The sequence below is a fragment of the Oryctolagus cuniculus genome, chromosome 6 (genome assembly GCF_964237555.1).
Source record: "Oryctolagus cuniculus chromosome 6, mOryCun1.1, whole genome shotgun sequence".
Taxonomy (NCBI): Eukaryota; Metazoa; Chordata; class Mammalia; order Lagomorpha; family Leporidae; genus Oryctolagus; species Oryctolagus cuniculus.
Window position 1 is genome coordinate 155615338 of NC_091437.1, and position 22413 is coordinate 155637750.

At 46.3% G+C, this 22413-nt stretch overlaps 1 protein-coding gene across 19 annotated transcripts in view; it reads right to left on the bottom strand.

The window, feature by feature from the left end:
* Positions 1–22413, bottom strand: part of CYRIB (CYFIP related Rac1 interactor B) — a 168927-nt gene that overhangs the window by 87757 nt on the left and 58757 nt on the right. Inside the window, exon 1 of one of the 19 annotated variants that reach the window (XM_070075492.1) lies at positions 10234–14199. The exons of 12 other annotated variants lie outside the window; for them this stretch is intronic. The gene's annotated coding sequence lies outside the window, so the exon portion shown is untranslated. Of the gene's footprint in view, positions 1–8258; positions 8742–9752; positions 9929–10233; positions 14200–22413 lie in introns of those variants that run through there. 6 more of the 19 variants (XM_051844836.2, XM_051844834.2, XM_070075489.1 and 3 more) reach the window with 6 other exon arrangements.

Consider the following 22413-nt stretch of genomic DNA (forward strand, 5'->3'; position numbering starts at 1 on the left):
TGTCAACTGAAGTAATAATGGACAATGTTCTACAATTAGACTAAAAGCTCACTAGATTCACTGAAAGTCATTGAACTCTGCATTCAAAATGGGTAACTCCATGATATACGAAGTATGCCTCAATGAAAGTATTGTTAAAAAGAATTTCAAAAGTTAGTACATAATTATGTTACTGAAGGGATTACTAGGTCTTTCTACATGTCAAGGCCAAGTATCACATACAACAAAACTGTACTAAATGAAAATATACATCAAAATGGCATACCAAAATAACTCATGTGCCACTATCTCTGTTACCAAGATTATGGGTGATTTTTACTTTCAACTTCTGAGGACCGTAAGGCACACATCTTTGACCTAATTAACTACCAGCCCTACATCTTTCCTAAGAAAGATAAAAGGAGAACAAAAGGTTACTTGCTTAGTCCATTCTCTAGCTATACAGGATCTGGTATACCACCACACAAAAACAAAATTACACACAGATGTACATTATGTATACTTCCTGTATCATAGACTAAAAAATGAAGTCCAGATATCTAAAACCTGCTCCAGATTCTTCTTTGGACAGGAACACACTAAGTGCACATATAAACAGAAGGGGCTGAAGGCAAATAATGAACACACTCTTCCTGTCAATCTCCTTTCCACTGTTCCTCACTCTTGAAAATTTGACTTAGAGGCCAGCTCCACAGCTCCCTTGGCTAATCCTCCGCCTGCAGAGCCAGCACCCCGGGTTCTAGTCCTGGTTGGGGCACCAGATTCTGTCCCGGCTGTTCCTCTTGCAGTCCAGCTCTCTGTTGTGGCCCAGGAGTGCAGTGGAGGATGGCCCAGATTCTTGGGCCCTGCACCCGCATGGGAGACCAGGAGAAGCACCTGGCTCCTGGCTTCGGATTGGCGCAGCACGCCAGCCGTGGCGGCCATTTTGGGGGTGAACCAACAGAAGGAAGAACTTTCTCTCTCTCTCACTGTCTAACTCTGCCTGTCAAAAAAAAAAAAAAAGAAAATGTGACTTAGAGTTCCCATTTTATAGCAAATGAAGAGAAAGGATATATATAAAGATTGTGTGTAGGTATTAGCTACAAGAATTGATGTGCAAGTCTAATGCTGATATGGAGAAAACTTACCTGGGATAAATCATCTTAGGGCACCTGTTTAGCGCTACTTTATGACTCAGAACAGTGTCTTCTAACACTGTATAACCAGTTAACACTTTTTTTACAAAACTGTTCATCCATCCCTTACTCAGGAGACCCAAACAAGATTTTAAAAGGGAAGCAACAGATGGGAAGCAATAGAAGAACTTCACAAAAATTCTGCTGTTAGCCCCTCAACAAGGGAGAATTTTGAAGAGCTTAATTATACTTTTAAAAAATTTAAATGCACAGCTTTTCTACCAACCTAAACTAGGCAAACTAAGAATGGCTTTTAGCAATTTCATTTTAATAAACAACATGCACTATTTTTTCAAGTTGCTTATAAAAAAAGTAACACTGAAAATCAGCTAAAACAAAGTTCTTAAAAGATACATATTTGATAAGCTAACAGATTACTAAGAAGGGGCAGTGCCACATTCCAAAGACCAAACACTGGCCAGTTGTCACCATCACACATACCACAGGGGAACTCTGGCACACCCATTTCAAAGGGTTGCCAACTCTAGACTACATATTTTTATTATTGATTCAACATACTGTTCTATAAATAAAAAGGAAACATTTCTATTTATCTATATACATTTTAATATAGGGGCTCCCAATTATCAAAAAGACTATTTCCAAAACGTTTCATTCCAAGACATGTACCTATGTTGACCCTCTAGCAACCGAGAACTGCCTCCACAATACCTGGGAGATTGTATTTTACATCCCTAAAACTCTAAATTCACATACATTTTAATCCAAATGAATGGGATAAATGAAGTTGACTTCCTGTATTTCTGAGAGCAACTTGGTAAATATATTTATGAAATAACAGAACACATTAGGTATTTGATATTTAAATAAAAATAAATTCAAAAATTTAAGTCTTCAGCAAGTAAAGTTAGCTTTTAAAATACTATTTATAGAAAATAAGTGAAAAGGAGCTGGCGCCGTGGCTCAATAGGCTAATCCTCCGCCTAGCGGCACCGGCACACCAGGTTCTAGTCCCGGTCAGGGCACCGGATTCTGTCCCGGTTGCCCCTCTTCCAGGCCAGCTCTCTGCTGTGGCCAGGGAGTGCAGTGGAGGATGACCCAAGTGCTTGGGCCCTGCACCCCATGGGAGACCAGGATAAGCACCTGGCTCCTGGCTCCTGCCTTCGGATAGGCGCGGTGCGCTGGCCGCAGCGCACCGGCCGCGGCGGCCATTGGAGGGTGAACCAATGGCAAAAGGAAGACCTTTCTGCCTCTCTCTCTCACTGTCCACTCTGCCTGTCAAAAAAAAAAAAAAAAAGAGAAAAGAAGTGAAAAGGAGGATAAATTAATAAAATGCCAAGCAATAAAAAGGAATCCTACGCTCCTTTAAAAAAAAAAAAAACAAGCAATTCAAGTTTAAACTTCTTCCTCCTCACAAATTATGCCACTCTCTTACATTCATAAAACTAATCTGTCCCCTTCATATAAAGGGAAAGAAGCTTCTCTTTCAAATACTGTACTTAGTCAACATCAATTTGTTAGCTGGAATTTGCCAGAATTTCAAGCTGAAAATTATACTTTGATATCATAAAAGCAATGTAATCTCACACCTTGCACACCAAGGTGGCTTTCTCATGTTTAATTTACCCCGTATCAGAATACCTGGGCCCAATACTGTGCTTCTGACTCCATCTTCCTACTAACACAGACCCCCCAAGGCAGCAGTGATGGCTCAAGTAATTGGTTCAGGTAATCCATGGTTCTCTTGGATACAGGCACCCAAGTCACCTTCCTATCTGATCCTGTTGGGGGAAGACACACCAAATCCAGCTAACAGGATCTGGACAGGGATTACAGAGGGCTATGGTAGCCAATGTGGCTGACCAGTAGGGTTCTTTGTGACAATCCAATGTACCACTGTTGCCTCTACATCTTAAGAGGCAGTAGGAATTGATGTGTTATATGCTGTACTTCCCCATCCCATAAGTGCCAGACAGGGTTCTTCCAAATCAGGAAGGACCATATGGAAAAAAAGTGTTAGTACCTTTGGGGCCCCACAAGTCTAATGACTAGTTTTAGCTACTAACCTCTGAATCATGATTTCACCAACTGGAGCTCTGGCAAAGACGGGCAGCCTCTACCACATAAGAAGTGACCCTCAGAGTTTTGGATTCTGCCTCCCTCACATAGCTATCAGGTATACTCTTTTGAAAAGCAGCTATCAGTGTTCTTTTGGTTTTTGTGGAAACTGAAGGCCTGAATCATGGAGGCTTCATAGGTCTCCAGCCTGGCATTCCTATTTTGGGGTGGGTCAGCTCAAACTCAATGACTAACAATGTAGTAAATCAATGGGAAATGCCTATTTGAAACTGGCTAAGCTTTAGTCCCAAGCAGCACCTCAACTTTACATGAAAAAAGTGATACCTGGCCTTTTGCAAGCAGCTTTATCCTCTATGCTACCACAAGAAGTCACGTTACAGGCTTACTGGAATCCACATCCAGTAAACTATCATATCTTACAAATCAAACATCACCCCTCCATTGCCCCTAGTCAAGTACACATTAGGATCAGTGATTTCTCAGACTTTGCCATCAGCCTCTCAATTCATCTCCTAGTATCCAATCTTAATTCATCCTCAAGCCACTCTCCAAAAGCAGACAGAAAAATCTTTTGAAAACACAACTTGAGCACCTTAGTCTATCCCATTAAAATCCAACAATGATTTCATCATTGCCTTCAGTGCAAACTAAACTGAACTTTCCAACACAACTCCTGCAAATAGCCTTCTAGTTGGACTCCTTGACCACCTCTTTAGCCTCATCTTTCCCATTCCTCCTTTACATTCCACATCACTGCCATACAGAACCAACATCATTTTCCAATGACCTCTCGTATTCAGGTTTTCTTTTGCCTCAACCTCTTGAAACCCTCCCTCTCTACACATTATCCTTTTGCCTAACTGGTCTACTCTTCAGGTCATGGTTCAGAGGACAACAGAATTTTTACCTTGATTCCTTAAAATAAGACGAGGTTTCCACATAACACACTGTCACTGAATTCACATTGTCTGTTTACTTTATCTTCTACTGTAAAGAGGGATCACAAATTTTTTTTTCACTATTACATAACCCTGCTCATGTGCTCTATAACTATTTGGATAATTAATGGCAATCCATATGCTAGATAATCAAAAACAAAATTAATTTTTAAGGATCACTTGACTTAGAAATACATTACTTTAGCCGGCGCCGCGGCTCACTAGGCTAATCCTCTGCCTAGCGGCGCCGGCACACCGGGTTCTAGTCCCGGTCGGGGCGCCAGATTCTGTCCCGGTTGCCCCTCTTCCAGGCCAGCCCTCTGCTGTGGCCAGGGAGTGCAGTGGAGGATGGCCCAGGTGCTTGGGCCCTGCACCCCATGGGAGACCAGGAAAAGCACCTGGCTCCTGGCTCCTGCCATCGGATCAGCGTGGTGCGCCGGCCGCAGCGCGCTGGCCGCGGCGGCCATTGGAGGGTGAACCAACGGCAAAGGAAGACCTTTCTCTCTGTCTCTCTCTCTCACTGTCCACTCTGCCTGTCAAAAAAAAAAAAAAAAAAAAAAAAAAAAAAGAAATACATTACTTTAATGAAATTATATCCTGCCTTTCCTATTACACTGCACTGACATTAATATAAAAACTTCACAATAGTGTTATTAAGTAGGTAACAGGCAATGTTACTCTCATTTTATAATCTGAGGATTTTCACATTATATGGCAGGAGCAAATCAGGATTAAATGTAATCTTTTTGTCCATACATACAGTATTAAAACTTTACAATGAGAAGAATCGCTCAATAAGAGTATAAGTCAACGACTATGAAAGTCTACTTTTAGACCTAGTAAATCTCAAAGGGCATTCAATTCTCTATTATCTTAAGAACACAAAATGGCATAGATAATCCACAAATAATATCTGGGACTATGTCATCCTCTCCTTTTTTACCTTGGTAAATGCTTTCTGAAAATGTTTGACCTAAATTAATATTCAGTATAATTTGGACTATCGCAGAACATGCCAATTAATGACTAGAAAAAGTATTCTACACACAGTGAAGAGTCTATGTCACTCTTAAGATTTAATATATACCATATATAATGCATCAACTACAGGGATGAAGAATCTTTTTTCTGCCAAAGACCATTTGGATATTTATAACATCAGTCATGGACCATACAAAATTATCAACTTAAAAACTAACCTGCTACATAAATTTATTGAATTTCAAGCCCCATCTGCAGTTGCCTTGGCAGGGCCAGAGCAGATGATTTCGCAGGCCTGACATTCCAGATGTTCCCCCTTCCTAAACTAGAATATACAAATTAAAGAGTACCGCATGGCAGAAAGTAACTGCAGTGAACTCAAAGCTTCACAGTGTCACTTACAATACATACTGCTGTATCTCTATGTTCAAGAATATGTACCTCTATTACTCCAAAATAGCTCAATTTTGCATTAGATCTACTTAAACAAAATCATCCAAAGTGTATTTTTGAATAGTCATATTCAGATGTGAGGATGTTTCAACAACAATGTATATCTTTAAAGAATTAAAATCCTTAGAATGATCCCCTTGTTTTAAAAATCTTACAAATGTCATTCATTTGCATTCCATTTACTTGCATGGGTGGGATGGGGTGAAGCTATGGTTACTGAGTAGGAAATTATAATCTTGTTAATGCTCACTTATTCATTCTATGTGGTGGCAGAAACAGCTTTGAGATTTTCTGCTTTAAGGATATCTATAAATACATAATATAAAATATAGCACTTCAAATTAATAATTTTGAGACAGAATTTTACTAAACATTACGAGTTATATAAGTCTAGGCAAAATGCTAGTCTTCCATATCCAACTGGGAGTGTATTTGGACAAACTACCTAAACTCTCTACACATTACTTTCCTAATGTTAACCAGAAATTAGTTAGAAATTAACTTACACTTGGGGCTGGCGCTGTGGCGTAGTGGGTAAAAGCTGCCGACTGCTGTGCCGGCATCCCACATGGGCGCCGGTTCCAGTCCTGGCTGCCTCCACTTCCAATCCAGCTCTCTGCTGTGGCCTGGGAAAGCAGTGGAAGACGGCCCAAGTCCTTGGGCCCTACACCTGCGTCGGAGACCCAGAGGAAGCTTCTGGATCCTGGCTTCAGATCCGCTCAGCTCCGGACGTTGCAGTTATTTGGGGAGTGAACCAGCGGGTGGAAGCTCACGCCCTCTCTCTCTCTCTCTGCCTCTGCCTCTCTGTAACTCTGCCTTTCAAATAAATAAATAAATAAATATTAAAAAAAAGAAATTAACTTCCACCTTACAGGATTATCATAAAACTAGCTCAATCACTTGGTAGCTGTGTCCCTTAAGTTACTTTACCTCAAGTTCTATAGCTGTCAGATGGCAATACTAATACCTACCTAAAAGGGTTCTTTGTAAAGATTAAATCTGTTTTAGGACACTGGCTGGCAAGTATGAGTAAGAGTAAACACTACGCAAGCATTAGTTACCATGAACAGTATCAGCAGCAGCAGCGTATTACTAGATGATACCTCACATTTCTTTTTTTTCTTTTTTTAAAGATTCATTTATTTTACTTGAAAGGCAGAGTTAGAGGGAAAGGAAGAGCGAGAGAGGTTGATCTTCCATCCATAGGTTCACTCCTAAAATGGCCACCATGGCTGGAGCTGGGCCAGTCCAATGCCAGGAACCAAGAGCTTCTTCTGGGTCTCTCACATGGGTGCAGGGGCCCAGGGAGTTGGGTCATCTTCCACTGCTTTACCAGGAACATCAGCAGGCAGCTGGATCAGAAGTGGAACAGCTGGGACTTGAAATGCCAGCATTGCAGGTGGGCAGCTTAACCCACTACATCACAGCACCAGCCCTGATGCCTCACATTTCTACCATACGAAAAAAAAATTCTTTGAAAAATTAATCTCATGTAGTGAACTGATTATTACACAGATTGAGCTCACACATCTAAGAATCTATGCTTTTAGAAACTTTAAGTGCCCAAGAAATTTTCTGAATTGACTATTGTTCATGAATGTTGACAAGATGTATATCAATATCCATCCTAAGTAAACAAATTATTCTATGAACTAAAATACACTAAAGTATAACACAAAATTACATCTATTGTACTTTCGCCCTCAAAAAGATCTCAAAATGATTCAAATAATCCAATTCAACAATCTTCAAAACATGCAAGATACTTGAGAAAGCAGCAGCTCAGAGCAATCAGCATCTTTCTCTAACACTTTTGCCACATAATTACAAAATTGTGCCTACAACTCTTTGACCTTGCCATTGAACTGTTCAAAACATGTACTGAGTATCCACTCTGTTCCAGGCAAGCACTGTGCTAAACTCTGGCATAATTAACACAAAAGGAAAACCCAAAAATAAAAGAAGTATGCCACTAGCAATTAAGTATTTCAAATAGTATAGTCTCATTTGCCTTAAACAGTGAATAAGAAAATTACAGACTCTTATAGTTGAATGCATCAACACTTAGCAGGAGTTAAGTAATCTCATATAAGTGACAATTCAGTATTTTACCCAAGGAGAACTGGGAGTAAAACCAATCCCTCTAAACTTCTCCATCAACTGTCACTTATTAAGTAAAGATAAATGCTCATCTTAAATATCAGTCAAATAATCTCAAGAGCAGCACTACTAAATGTGTAGTATATTTTTTAACCCATTTATCTTGGAAAGTCCAGAAACATGAACTTTAAGTTCCATAAACCTAAATATCACCTATAATCTACCCAAACTAAACTGTGTTCCCTTAGCTTTCCTCAGTATCTGAAATCTTATTTTCCTGGGGCAACCAGAACCAACTTGCTAATCATATCCTCTTTTAATCAACCAATCATTTTCTCAGGAGCAAATAACCACATAAGAGTTTACACTATCAAACGTTCCACAACACAAAAGCTTCTCCAGAGGCGACTGCAACCACAGTCAAGTTTTAAAGAAATTTACGAACTGTAATCCAGCAAAGCTGCTCTCCCCAAAAAATGTGAACTTGACTATCAGGCAAGAACCTAACTGCTAGTGTGGGCATCCAAAACTCAAAGGAGACAGACCGCCAAGCGACTTTTTTAATACTTACCTGCCAGGCAAAAAGTGCCGCTAGAAAAAGCTGCCACGAATACCCACAGCCAGGGTCATCATCCTGGTGCACGTGTACCTGCACTTCAAGACCAGGAACCTGTCCTGGAGTTCATTATTACCATCTATGAAAGTCCCACGGAAAAATGTGCTGTCATCTCACTTCATGAACGCCGACTAGGCAGTTTTAGTTAACTGCAACACTTCACAAATAAACTCCAATTATCCAAGTCCTTCTGGGCCCAAAGCGCCTGCTTCTATTATTAAACACAATTAAAGAATTAAAAGGATCAGCGTGTTTTTCTTAAGGTGCATTAGACTAAAATGATTTGCAGTAAGTCACCAAACCCCCCGAGTGGCTGAAATTCCTTCAGCCATATAAAACCGTCCTCTGCGACGTCCGTCTACCAAACTGCAGGACTAACAGAAGACAAGACTGGCCGATACACATTTTTCACACAGAAATCAAGGGGCAAAAAGCTGGCAAGCTAAATACACATGGGCGGGGGGGGGGGGGGGAGAAAGTATAAACAAATTCCAAAAATCTCTGCCTCGTTCAGAATGGCACTTGGTAGCGCTGCAAGCATTCAGGCACTGATCTGTATTCCACACTGGGGGCACTCCATAAATGCTGTTGACAGAGGAGACAAGATAAAGTCTCGCCAACAAACAGTACTAACAGGTAACCTTGGAAATCAGTCACAGAAACAGCGGAAATAACAACAATCTTCCTGCACATTCTACACCCGGAGGGGAAAAAAAATCAAAGCTCGGGAGGAGGGGTCGGGTACTGAACGTGACCCGGAATAGCCAGGGGGAGAAAAAAAGACCCACAGCAACTGACACTTCCACTCGAGTTGGACAGTCACAGATTTGGGAAATCACAGTGGAAACCATGTGTTTTGGAAAGACACCAAGGCCACACCCGTAGACTCCCGACTTCAAACGCCGGGGCTGCAAAGGTCAACGCAGCATCCCAGCTGGAAGCGGTGGACGCACAGGTGGAAGAGCAGGTGACGGGGGCCCGCGACACAACTCCCACGCCAGGGGCCCGCGGGGGGCGAGGCGTGGGGCGAGGCGTGGCGGAGGCCGAGGCAGGAGCGGGTGTGGGTCTGGGGGCACGCGCCGGCGGGCAGGCGCCAGGAGGAAGAGGGGACGCGAGCCGGGCTGGGGCAGCAGGTCCACGCGCGAGCGGGCGCGCCGGGGGTCACGCACGGCCGCGGGGCTGGCGGGCGGGGGGGGGCGGCGAGCACGCGCGTGGCGCTGCGAGTGGGACGAGGCGGCGGCAGCAAAGTCCATCCCGAATGAATGGGCGCAAGGGCCAGGCCCGGGCCGCCCACCTCGCAGGAAGCGGGCCCGGGGCACGCCGGGCCACGCCACCCCGCCGCGCCGGCGCGGGCCCCGGCCGCAGCCGCCTCTCCGCCAAAATGGGGGTCGCGGCGCAGGAAAGCGAGGGGTGTGAGGGGAGGAGACCCGCGGAAAACCAGTCACTCACCCTCCGCTCGAGCCTCCGGGCTCTCAGCCCCGCTCCTCCGCCCTCCTCGAGCCGCGCCGGCGGCTCCTCAGCGGCGCTAGGGGGAGCCCCGGGCCCGGAGCGGGGCAGCGGCGGCGGCCGGACCGGGAGCCCCTCCGCACCTGCCCCTGCGGTGGAGCCGCGACGAGCCAGGCAGCGGCGGCAGCGGCGGCTCGAAGCGGGGAGGGCAAGTGACCCGGATGTACAGGGTAACGGCGAGGAGGGGGAGGGGGGAATGCCAGGAAGTGAGGGCGCCGCGGACCTGTCCAGCCGTGCGCATGCGCCGCCCGCCCGCCCCGCAAGGTAAACCCTCAGCCTTCTTGCTCCGCCCCTCCTCCCCTAGCCCCCTCCCCTGCAGAAAGGGGCGGGGCGAGGCCGGAGACAGGTGGTCGCGAGGGCGCGGCGCGGAAGGGGGCGCGGCCACATCCCCCGCGCCCCTGCCCTCCTTAAAGGGGCAGCACACCTCAGTGTGGCGACAGCTCTGGGTGGGCCGGGGGTCCTCTCAAGGCACAGGCGCGAACGTGGGGTTCGGAGGTGGCGTCACGTGCTGGGGGCTCGCAGACCACGGTTCAGTGCGGAGCCCGGCCCCCGCGCCGGGAAGGGCTGGGGCGCTCGGCTCGGCTCGCCCAAGGGCTCCGGCCAGGTGCAGCGGCTCCGGCGCGCGTCCCGAGCTCAAGGTGCACCGTTAGCTCCCGCGGTGAGAGCGTGGAAACGCCCTCGGCACGTGCGGGACGATCGATGCCAGAACCGCAGGTGACGCCCGTGTGCAGGGCACTTCCAGGTACAGCTGACCCGGTTCCGGGGTCGACTCTGCCCTCAAGCGTCTGGTCGGCCCAGAATCTGGCTCCTGCTTCAGCAATAAGTCTCACGCCTCTCCCTCTTTAAGGAACAGAAATCCCATCTTGGCTAGCTCATTAGTGTACAGAGATCTGTACTGGCCGAGGAGCTACCAGTGCCGCTCAGCAAAGAGCCTCTGGATGAGTGATTAACAGCAGGACAAGGCCTGCAAGAACCACGGGATCCCTTTCTCCTGACAGGCCCAGTCCCATTCCCGGCTGTGCAAGCACGCACGTGTCCGCTCCGCCAGTACCCACGTGGGATGCCCCCAAAGAGGGCACTGACTCAGAGAGCAAGACCCTGCAAGAAGTGCTGAGTGTAGTCTTCCACGACCCTCCCCTCACCATTCTGCATGAGCATGTTGAGCAAACAAGCAGATTTCTTCTCAGCCCTTCGGCTAAGATCAAGTGAAAAGAGAAGCAGAAATATGCAAAAAAAAAAAAAAAAAAAAAGATGTTTACATGAGCACATTAGCCTCTCAACGATAATTTAATCATGCGGCTAGCTGGCATTTTTTGAGTCCTAAGGATGTGTCAGGCACAATTCCAAACCCTTGACTTGCATTTCCTCTTTTGCTTTTTACAGCCAACCTATATGGAACTATGATTTGTGGAATTTACAAACGAGGATACTAAGGCCCAGTATGTGAAAGCCAGAGGATATGAACCCAATCTGTCAACTCCAGGGTTTGTCTGTTTCTCAATTTATACCACAGCGCCTCTATTTTCTTAAAATTTCCAACGATCTGTTGCTTTCTCTAAATACTGTTTTTTCTTTGACATTTTTAATTATTAGTAAATTACTTTCCAAACATAGGAAATAAACCAGTTCACTTAACCACTGATCCATTCAATCCAGACAGACATTTGTCCCTCTACTTTGTCCTAGGCACCATACTGAGAGGGCTGGGGTGGTGGACATGGTCTCTGCTTTGGAGGGGCTCAGAGTCTAGTGAGAGGTAGGCCTATACCCTCACAATTACAATCCAGCAAGATTCGGTGTAATTCAGGAGACAGGAACCCACTATCCCTGGGACAGCCATGAAGGCTTCAGGGAGGATGAGAATAAGAGAAGAAAAGGCACTGGGCAGAGGGAAGGGTGTTCATGATGCACTGCTGATGAGCCTGGGTGCTGAGACTGTGAAGGACCTCACCCACCCAACAGCAGGGGCTTCTAGCCAAGGAAGAGACAGAATCAGATGTTTCTATCATGATCACCGGGACCACACTGTCCAGGATCAACTACAATGGCAGAACAGAGACTGCAAGACCAATTAAGAGACTGTTGGGTAGGTGGTGTCCAAGCAGGAGATCATGAGAACTTTGCCCAAGAAACTGGTAGTCAAGAAGACAACTAGGCACCGGAATCAAGATTCTCGGTGATGCAGAATCCGCAGGGGTTTGTGACTGGTTGGATCTGGGGGAAGAGAAACCGGGAGCAGACACCATCTGATCCCAATGCTTTACACAGTTTCCATTCCCTCTCTCTTCTGACCTTTATCCATGGAAACGCACGTTGCTTTCACTGGCATCTTCAGATGTGTGCAACTATTTCTCCACACTCTTTCATATTTCTACCCCATCACATTTATCACACTAATGGCAGCAGAACATTTCAAACATGGTGAAATAGCTCAGTGTTCCTCAGTTGCTTAAGGCCCACACCCTGGATGCCTGGTTTACCCTACACTTACTTGGCTCCGGGAATTTGTGAGGGATGAGCTGAGCCAAGAAGGAAGAGTCTTCAGGCAAAGGGTGCTGGAAAATTGGGGCCTCAAGGGCCAGCAAAACCGCAGCCCTGCTAGGAGAGCCGAGGACCACTGCACTGCATGTAGGAACTGCAGAGCTGTGGGAAACAACCCGCTGTCTGTGGGGACCCTGATGTCTAATTCTTATGGAAGCAGGTTCCCACGTCCTAATCCTGCTCATCCAGCCATTCAGTCACTCATCTTGCAATGCATTCTTATGAAAAAAGGGCAAAGAGCGGAGCTGAAGCCACTTCAAAGCTCTGGATGCACCCTAGCCAGGGTTCAAAACCTGATCTACAACTTACACAAGTCACTCAGCCTCTGGCTCCCCACAAGTCTCTGGTAAGGATTAACTCAGAATTTGTGAAACACTGGGAGGTGAACTAGGCATAGATGCGGTTCAATGATTGTTTTCGTTTTGGTATCCTCAAGGTTTTTGTTCTTGTTTCCTTTATTTGAGAACTAGAGGGAGAAAAAGAGAGGTCTCCCTCATCTGCTGGTTCATTCCCCTAAATGCCTGCAACAGCCAAGTCTGGGCAGTGCCCAAGCTAGGAGCAAAAAATTCAATTCAGGTCTCCAGGTGGGTGGTAGAGACCCACTACCTGGACCATCACCTGCTGCTTCCCGCAGTCAGCATTAGCAGAAAGGTAATTCAAGAATGGAGCCAGGACTCAATCCCAGGCACTGGAATTTGGGCACATCCCAAGCAGTGTCTCACCTGCTGCACCGAAGGCCCACCCCTGCTTATGCCTTCTTGACTCCCACCGATTCAGGCCAGCACATCATTCAGTTCAGAGCCTGAGTCTGCCAGAGGGAAGAAGGGCCACACGCTCCATCTCTGCATTTCCATTTCCTACCTGTGAAACAGGGATAAAAATCCCTCTACTTCATGGCAATGTCATGAAACCCTCATAAATGCCCTATAGGAAAATAATTTCAAAGCCCCAAGTTACTATTACTGCTATTACAATCATCTTGGTTTCTCCTCTTAAAAACAAGCAAACAAGAAAACTATGACCTCAGCATAAATTCCCTGGATTGCAACTACTGGCTTAAAAGATCTGAACGTTTTTATGGTTCTTGATTTGCTTTGCCCAGCTGTCGTTAGAGAGGAATTCTATCCATATTTGCTGTCACCCTTAACTCAAATATACTACTCAGCAAGCACTTAGAAAACAGTTCCCATTGTCTCTGTATGCAGTCTTTCTCCTCCATCTAACACTCAGAGAGCTTATCCATAAGTCACTTCTCTCCCTTTTCACAGCAGGAAGGAATAGAGAATCCCTGAGCAAAGAGGCACCTTCCAAGCATTCCCACCACAGTCCAGGGCTCCAGGCTAATGGCTAAGACCACAGTGCTGCCTTACAAAAGAGGAACCCATGAGTAGTTAATGAATGCAGAACAAGATGGGGAAACGAGACCTGGGAATCCCCTGGGTAGGCCCAGAAGGTCCTGGGGCTCTGAAAGATGACGTTGGAGCTGCTATTCAAAAAGAACTCAAGTAAGAAGTGCAAAGCCAACAAATCAAACCTAACCCCTTCCTGTTATTCAGAAAACCTTAACTAATCTCCCAGGAGCTATAAGGTTGTCCTTATGCCCATGGTTCCTCAGTTAAAAGGTCTACCTGGAAGCCTTAATCAAGTTCCCAAATGCACACAATTCTCACAGTGAGGCAGCTCCAAATCTCCTCACACTGGCTGTTCCTTCCTTGTGGCTAGGGGGCATTTTCATGGGCTGTTACGGATCAAATACATTCTCCCCTTCACCTTTTGCGAAGATGAACCCTAGCCCATTCACTCAGTGGGCGGGGCCAGTGTTAAGCTGCCTCCTGCAATGCTGGCATCCCATACTAAAGCACCAGTTCGAGTACTGGCTGCTCCACTTCTGATCCAGCTTCCTGCTACTATACCTGGGAAAGCAGCAGAAGACAGCCCAAGTAATCGGCCCACGCCACCTATATGGGAGACCCAGATGGAATTCCAAGTTCCTGGCTTTGGCCTGGCCCAGCCCTGGCCATTGCAACCATTTGGAGAAGTGAACCAGCAGATGGAAGATATATCTGTCTCTCTCCCTCCATGTCCCTCTGCCTTTCAGATAAATAAAACAAATCTTTAAAAACAAAATAAAGTCAGCTCTGTGAAGGTAGAGACCAGGGCTAGTGTATCCACTGCAATCCCTGCCATGGTGCACACCACCTAAGAGGTCCTCCAAAAACACACTGAATGGCTGGGTCAGAAAGGGAGGCCCTGGACAGTCACTGGGTTTCTCCAGCCCCCTGTACATTTTTTCACCCTGATGATATGAGTAAGACATGTTGATTGCAGCAAAAATCTGAAAACACTCCTGAGTAAAAGGAAAAAAACATAAACATTCATGATCCAACCACCCACACCACGCGGCCACCCAAATGTTTGTCCAGTGTCTGTATCTATACAAAGTTCACGTGTGTTTATCAAAACAGATCACACACTAGGTTGTAGTCTTCTGTGTTCTGTCTCACAGTGAGTCCCAACCACCCTTCCTTTACAAAGATGCTGCACATGCATCGTTGTGAAAGGCTATGTGGTACTCCACAGCGTAGCTGTACCAGGAGTCTCCAACAAATCTCATGCTCAGCTAAAAGGTAGGTTTCCTCAGTGTCAAGAAAAGCAAAGTGTTCCAGTGCAGCACTTCCCTCTTGGCAAGATGCCCGTGTCCCCCTCTGTTTGTATTGCTTCAGCGCTGTATTTCTCCAGAACTGCACTCCCCACCGCCCATTCACCACCTGGAGTTATTAAGAGTCCCCGTCAACAAGAGAAGCCAAATCCTTTGCAGCCGGAAAAGCTGAAGTGTGACGAAGCAAGGACGATGTCTTCAAGTTCAAACTGGGAAGCTGCTGCTGTTACAGGCGACAGAAATGACGAGCGTGTTTTCTTGCCAAGATTTTAATTGGAAAAAAAGAGGAAAGACTTTCTGCACACGTCTTCACTTCTTCCTCCCAAGCCCTACCCCAGGGCAGGGTTATTCCTACGAGGGATGGGCTGGTGCACGGGTTTGCCAACGTTGTAAGCAGTTTGCAGCCCAGACTCACTGGCTGGCTGTGAGGGCACACTCAGGAACGGCTGCCCTTCCCCACCAACAGCTCTCAGACCACATGAAGTTCAGCAGCTCAAAGGAATACCCATTGGCCATCTTCAGCTCTGACCATCACATCCTCGCCACCTGGAAGGACAGCAGTACCCAGAGGGCACCCCCTGAAGGAGGGGATGAGATGCTATAAAATCAGAGATGGAAAGCAGAACACCTAGGTGGGCCATTCATTTCTGAACTTTGCCCCACTGAGACCCAGGAACCCACAGACAGGTCAGTTATCTCTGCTGGTCCACCACCTCACATAGCACACGCTTGGAACCAACTGAAAGAACACCCATAGAGACAAAGAATCCCGAACTGTGTCCAGGGTCGCTAATGGATCTGTGTCATTTAAAAATTATATTTTGGTATGTTTTACAGAAATACCATAGATAGAAAAAAGAGAAAAGGATTTGGTTGGAAATACAGAAGGAACCAACACCCCTCACACCGCTGATCAGTTTGTGCAGGTGTTGTACAAAATTATTTCCACCCCCTTGGATAGTTCATGCCTTACAACATCACAGAGAAATTTCTCGTGTGCCCTGCTTTCAGATGAGAAAACTGAGGGACAAAGAGCTCCAGTGTCTTGGATGGAGCTCACAGAGCTGCCAGGAGGTAGAGCAGGATTCTACCCCAGGCCTCTGCAGCTGCTGGCCTCGCAGCAACGGCTCCCCCTCCTTGCTCTCCCACTTCCTCCTTCCTTTCCACAAACACGAACGAAACCCCCAGTTTCCAGGCTCCATCTCAAATATTACAAGACTCAGCCATAAATAGAATAATCACCTAATTCACTGCAGCACTATAAAGAGTGGTAAAAATAATAGGCAGAGCATAAGGAATTCCCTATAATCAAACTGCCCTTGGTCATAAAAAACAGCAATTACCTAAGTATATGTGGACATACGCTTGGTCAATATAGTAAGTACGTAAATGCCTGGTAAAGCTTAAATGGCTGTTAAACTCTTAAATAAACATAAGTTACTGATTATCTTGGTTCTGACATTTGCTGGTGTGCTACTCAAACTCAGAAGGTTGCAGGTCACAGAGGCTGAGTCTTTGGTGTGCGGCCGGTCTATTCCAGTCCCTTCATTTTCTCAGTTGTGAAAAGAGCAGAAGATGGCCCAAGTGCTTGGGCCCTTGCCTCCCACATGGGAGACCTCGAAGTAGCTCCTGGCTTCTGGCTTTGGCCTGGCTCAGTCCTAGCCATTGCAGCCACTTGGGGAGTGAACCAACAGAAAGAAGCTCTCTCTCTGTCTCTGTCTCTCTCTCTGTCACTCTCTGTCTCTCTGTAACTCTGCCTTTCTAACAAATAAATCAATCTTAAAAAATTGAAGGGTTTGCCCTCAGTGCCTCCCAAGTCATTTTCAGATTTAAAGTTACCCAGTCCTAAGGTTCCAAATTATAATCTATCAGCATCAAGGATAATATATAATTGCTAACTACACCAGAAAATGGTGGGAACATAAGCAAATATAAGTTAACATTCCCAATTGTCTTTCATTCTATTTTTTTCTATAACATGGTGAGTATTGTATTTATTTTCTCTCTGCATGAACAACATCTAAGCTCCACAAGGGCAGAGATTTATGTCTAGTTTGTTCACTGATCTATCTCCAGCCCTAAAACAATGCCCAGCACATAGTAGGACCTGCTCAGTTAACATTCGCTGATTTAAAGTTTGATGGGGCCTGCATTGTGGCATAGCTGGTTAGACTGCTGCTTGCAATGCCAGCATTCCACATGGGTGCTGATTCAAGGCCCAACTATTCCACTTTTGATCCAACTCCCTGCTAAGGTGCCTAAGAAAGCAGCAGAGAATGGCCAAAGTGCTTGGGCCCCTTTACCCACATAAAAGACCCAGTTGATGCTCCTAGCTCCTGGCTCCTGGCTTTGGACTGGATCAGCCCCAGCCATTGCAGCCATTTGGGAAGTGAGCCAGATGCTAGAAGATCTTTCTCTCTGTAACTATGCCTTCCAAAAAATAAAATAAAATAAAAATCTTTTTTTTTTTTACACTGTGGCTACTAGTTTAAAAGAGCAAAGGACCAAATTTTACAGAGAGAATGCTATGAAATTTAAAATATGTACCCCTGTGGGGAAATGACAGAAAGAATTAGAGATGTCAAAACCCAGGCTTTTGCCACTTTGAGCAAACCAGGTCGTGCCCTGCTGGGAGCCCTATATACAGGCTGAGCAGGGACAAGATTATATTGTTTTTTATTTGTTACTTTAAAAAAACATTTATTTACTTGAAAGGTAGTTACAGAGAGAGAGCAAGATCTTCATTCACTGGTTCACTCCCTCAAATGGCCACAACGGCCAGAGCTGGGCAGATCCAAAGCCAGGAACCAGGATCTTCTGGGTCTTCCCCATGGGTGGCAGGGGCCCAAACACTTGGGCCATCTTCCACTGCTTTCCCAGGAACATTAGCAGGGAGCTGAATCAGAAGTGGATCAGCCAGGACTCCAACTGGAGCTCATTTGGGATACAGGCATGGCAGACAGGGAGTTTAACCAGCTGTGCCACAATGCTGACCCCTCTGTTGATATTTTAGAGCATTGTGTTTGTCCAAATTGACAGCAACTGAAAAGGGAAGAGGTCAGCCAGGGAAAGCACAGGGAGTTGAGAGGGCTCCCAGCAGGGCACGACCCGGTTTGCTCCAAGTGGCAAAAGCCTGAACATGATGCAGAGTCCAGGCAAGCAGGTGGGGGCTGGAGTGCAAGGTGGGACCAGGTGAACAGCCGCTTCAAGCAGAAGTGGCCAAGGGAGAGAGGAGAGAACCTGGTGAATGAAAGGCGAGTGAGAGGGGGTGCAGCTAGCAGAAGGCACAGGGCCTGTAGTTACTCTATTAATGGAAATAGAAGCAAAGAGGCAGGAAGTGGATGCGGTAATATGATTCAGATAAAGAAAAGCCAATTTGCCATGAACTTTTAATTACAAGCTAATATCTATCAAGCTGTTCCCAGGGCGAGTAGAACTTCCACCCATTAATTGCCTCGATCAATGGAAGCTTTGGTGAATGTAAGCACCCAGGGGCACTTGGGGCTGTTACATGTGCTCACTAGTCAGAAGCCTTTTGATCTGCTGCTATGGATGCATAATAGACAAGTCCCATATAGCACAGTTAACTGATTTGCTGTAGGTATTTTTCATTAGCCAACTGGTCAGTCATTCCACCCTGTGTCACATACTCGGGAGACACACGGGGTACAAGAGACAGGCATGAAAGGCCACCACCTTTCTCCAGTACAACACTACTGCTAAATAAATGGCAGAGACAGTACCTCCTGGTAAAGGGCAAGAACGAACTTTCTCTGGCTTTGGGAGGCAGCTGAGAGGAGGTAAAAAGATGTCTGGGGAAGGTCTCATCTTCCACTTTACTAAATCACAGGGACCAAGTACTGTTAGTAGGCTTAACCCCTTAACCTGCTCCCACGTTGCATTCAGGACCCCATGTTGCTCATAACACCTCCAGTCACCTGCAGCTTGCCTGGGTTCCTCATCACGGCTGTGCTTCTGCCACCGTGAGCAAACCAGGTTGCACCCCGCTGAGAGTTCCCAAGACCCATGCTTCTGGCTTACATCATAGCACCTGTCCTCACTGTCACTGCATGGTTACTCCGGCAGTTCCTTGAGTACCGTGAGCTACACGAGGGCAGAGGTTACATTGCTTTGTCACCACTGGTCTTCAGGGCTAGCAGGAGGTTAGCAGAGTGGCTGACATAAGTCATGCACTCAATGAACAGTTGCAGGGGTCAAGGAGATGGCTTCGGGTCCAGCCTGAGTTACAGCCCAGTCCTAGAGTCTTATCCCCACTCTGAATCCTCAGTGACTATTGCCCTGTAATGGGGTGGGGTTAGATGAGCTACAAGGAGGGGGGATTTAAATCCCTTCCTCTCCCCCAAGCCAAACGAGTAGGTCCGAGCTGTGTGACCTGATATTTGAAATACATAGCTTTCACCAGAACAATGGGGAGAAGTCAAACAGGAGCAAAAAGTGCAAAAAGGCTTCAATTCTGTCACTTTTTGAGGCTAGAGAAGGAAAGACATTGCATAAGCTTTAAAAAAAAAAAAAAAAAGAATCAATATGGTGCAAGCCGAGAAGTTGAACTGGTTTAGCGTCCTCCTCCCTAAGATCTTGTGTTGATTCCATGCCAGAACCCCGGTTTAAAGAGAATGCATGGCCCAGAGGAGAGCAGAGAGAAGTGTGTGCCTTTGCCTAAGCTCCAGTCTTGTCCCAACCCACAGACTCTGAGAAAACGTCCACAGTATCTATTTCAGTATTTATGCAGTATTTTTGTTTAATATGCCACTTGTATTTGTAAATGCCTGAATTAGAATTTCTGAATGAATCACCTAATTTTAGGAGGAACCCGGGAATTCACCTTTAATCAAACACTTTATGCCTATACAAATGGGGAGGCCAAGCGATTAAAGAACTTGGCCAGGGGCCCAGAGGCAGTTAGTTATCAGCAGCATAATCCCCCAGGCCTAGACTTGACCCAGAGTGGACCGTTCATGTCTATGCCAAAGGGTTCATGTCTATACCGCCAAAGAACTGCTGAGTTCATTTCCAAAGGTCACTCTGGGTCCTGAGGCAACAAATACCTCCCCAAACAACCATTGTGCAACACTTGCCACGCTGTCTGACAGGATCTTCCAGGGCCAAAGAAGATTGATCCAAGCTTTCCCCTTCGGACCAAGCGACCCTTCATTACACATTACACATTACAGATCTCTTGCACTGTTGAAAAGACGTTAGGAGGCACGAGTGCTCGCTGACGAAGAAACAAGTGCAACCCAAGCTTTTTGGAGTTTCCCCATCACCTGTAATAGTGAGGAATGACATCTTGGCAGCCAAACTAGATGGCTCACAGTTTCTGTAAATCCTGCTTCCTGCTGCCTTGCCTCTGCCCGTGCTGCTTCCTCTGCCTGGAACCCCTTCCCAACCCTCCCCTACTCCCCAGCTCCCACCTCTGCACCCAGGCTCCCATCCAGATTGTCAATGGACATAGTTCTGCTTCTTACCCTACAGAAACACACAGCCCTACTTAGGCTTGATGAGCCTTCTAGGGTATGTCAAAGATACTAGCAAGGGTGTGAGGTCTGCACGGCACTGAGCATCCACTGAGAGGAGCACTACAAAAACACAAGGTAAGGTTTTATTAATTTATTTAACTTGCTTCCTTGACTCACATACAGACTGGTTTTGATGGATGAATCTACTAACAGAAGATGAAAAGCCTGGTTTACAGCACTGTTTTCTCGTTCCAAGCCACAAGTCAAAACAGATTCACCCTCAATCTGTAACTTTACAAAATGTACTTCTGAACATCAACTGCCGAATCCGCTGCGGTTATTAAAAGGATGGTCACCATCTGTCAGGATGTGATAGGTTATGCTTCGGTAACAAAGAACTCCTGAATCTCAGCCCAAGAATGACCACAGCAGTTCCTCTGGGATCAACAAGATAAGCCCAGCAACCTCAGCTCTCTGATATGTACCTGACCCGTGTGGGTTAGCCAACTCTGTGGTTGACATAAAGGATGACCCCCGCCCCTCCTTTCCTTCTTTAACCACCTCTGATGCAAAGTGAGGATGAGAAGTGAGAATATAAAATATTCAGGACACTGGCATAAAGTTAGGAGGCAATCAGCCAGTGCCACTGTCATTACCCTCATCCCCTCACCTCTTTACACTTTATTGACTTTCTTTTTTTTTTTTTTTTTGGACAGGCAGAGTGGACAGTGAAAGAGAAACAGAGAGAAAGGTCTTCCTTTGCCGTTGGTTCGCCCTCCAATGGCCACTGTGGCCGGCGCACTGCGACCGGCGGACCACGCTGATCCAAAGGCAGGAGCCAGGTGCTTCTCCTGGTCTCCCATGGGGTGCAGGGCCCAAGGACTTGGGCCATCCTCCACTGCACTCCCTGGCCACAGCAGAGAGCTGGCCTGGAAGAGGGGCAACCGGGACAGAATCCGGCGCCCTGACTGGGACTAGAACCCGGTGTGCCGGCACCGCAAGGTGGAGGATTAGCCTAGAGAGCCGTGGTGCTGGCCAAAACGCAGGATCTTAACCACTAGGTTAAACACCTGCCCTGCCCCTTCTGTAAATAATAACCATTACTGCATCATTATTATAATTCTCATACACCAGAGGTTCCTGAACTCGTCTGCACATGGAATCACCTGGAGAGATTAAAACACTACTAATGCTCGTGGTCCACCCCGGATTTTGTTAATTAATTCATCTAGTGTGTGGTCTTAGACTCGGGAATTTTAAAATATCTTCAGATGATTTTCACCTCAGACAAGCTTGGGGCTCACTGTCATAGTGAGATTCATATATACGCATCCATATGATGCCAGTGAGTGTGCCCGCACGGCAGGCCTGCTCCCCAGGTTCCATGAGTGCTGCTCCAAGACAGCAGTGGTTTTATCCACTAGGCTGAGCTGGGTAGTGCTGTAACAAAGAACCCTAAATCGCATACTTAAACAGAATCACCCTCAAGGGTCACAATGAGCCAAACAACTCCGGTTGTCTGGCCTTCACCTGGCATTTCAGCCTCAGGCTTCTCTCTTATCATGTTTAACTTCATACCTTTCCAAGGTCCACATGAACAAGTCTGCCAGCCCCAGAGCAAATCAGAACCCAAACATTCCACTGATGTGGACAGACTGGGAGAAAACTCTGGTTAGAGGAGGGCTTCATGGCCATTAGCAATGCAAACACTGCACTTGGCTTACTTCTCTATCCCCAAGATCCAAAACACAGGAAGTAAAGAGTAACCATTTGGGTACGTAAATTAATTATCATCAGTAATAACCTGAGAAAAGAGGGAAAGCAGACACAGAACTCAAAAAGCACAGCACTGAACCTGAAAAACATTCTTTTGTCAGTTTGTCACCAAACACAGTCTGGATTTCCCCAGTTTTGTTTAACTTCTCCC